This window comes from Pundamilia nyererei, unplaced genomic scaffold (genome assembly GCF_000239375.1).
Source record: "Pundamilia nyererei isolate P.nyererei 1_Seehausen unplaced genomic scaffold, PunNye1.0 scaffold00019, whole genome shotgun sequence".
Taxonomy (NCBI): domain Eukaryota; kingdom Metazoa; phylum Chordata; class Actinopteri; order Cichliformes; family Cichlidae; genus Pundamilia; species Pundamilia nyererei.
In genome coordinates, this window is record NW_005187420.1 from 4,345,538 (window position 1) to 4,346,707 (window position 1,170).

A 1,170-nucleotide genomic window follows, 5' to 3' on the forward strand; every position below is an offset into this window, starting at 1 on the left:
CTCCCTCCGCCTGGCAGCCAACCAGCGTCCAATCGGAGAGGAGCGAAGCGCGGGCGCAGCCAATCAGAGCGCAGGGTGGTGAGAGCGAGCCAAACTAACCCATTGTGTTAATGAGTCGCAATTTAGTTACATTTTATTTACAAACACAGAGACAGACGGTAAACACACCCTCCCGATTACGTCATCGCCGAAGGCTCTCTCTTTCTCACTCACTGGAGGGAGAGGGGGGGGGTCACAGGGGCTCTCCCGGGAAGAGGAGGGGGCTTTCAGAGGGACTGCAGGGGGGCGTTACGGCTGAAGATAACAGAACAAAAAGTAATCAAACGAAACTAAAGCATTTTTTAAACCACTCGATTATTTCTGCCTCGTTTATGTTTCGTCTCTTTCTCTTTATCCAAATTTATCTGGAAACACATTTAAAACAACAACACTGACCAAAGAGCTGCGCATGAATCACAGGGTTACACAATATAACACACACACATGCACACATATATATATGTGTGTGTGTGTGTGTTTAAACCCTTTAATGTGGTTGGCTCCATGACCACATGTTAGCCTTTTTGGCCCAGAGTGAGAGTTTCAATATTCAGGCTGCTGTATTATCTCTTGTGTGTGTGTGTGTGTGTGTGTGTGTGTGTGTGTGTCTGTGTGTGTGTGTGTGTGTGTGTGTGTGTGTGTATTGGCTTGTTTTGTTTTTAGAGCAGGAGTTACGTTCTAAAAATAACCCGCGATAACTGAAACCCGCGAAGTAGCCGACTTTATTTACAATGATTACAGATGTTTTAAGGCTGTAAAACCCGTCACTACACACTTTAGACACTTTTCTCAGACAGGCATGAACATTTTCAGTTCTCTCTCTTGTTTATACGCTCAAAGTTCAAACCTTCGTAAAAAACAAACAAACAAGTCCAGCATTACAGGATGAAACCAAAGACACCCGCACGTGACGACGTCTCGTCAACATTGTTGTGCTTGTTGGGGAGAAGACTGACACACGTACAGTCCAGCACTTATGAGTCACACCGTTAGGATGGAAGTTTATGTAAATGTGACGAGCTGGGCCCTGTTTCAGGAAGCCGGTTTAGTGGAAACACTGAGTAAGTAAACCCTGAGTTAACGAAAACTCTGGTTTATCGGTTTCACAAAGCGAGTTCAGCTGAAGCCTGA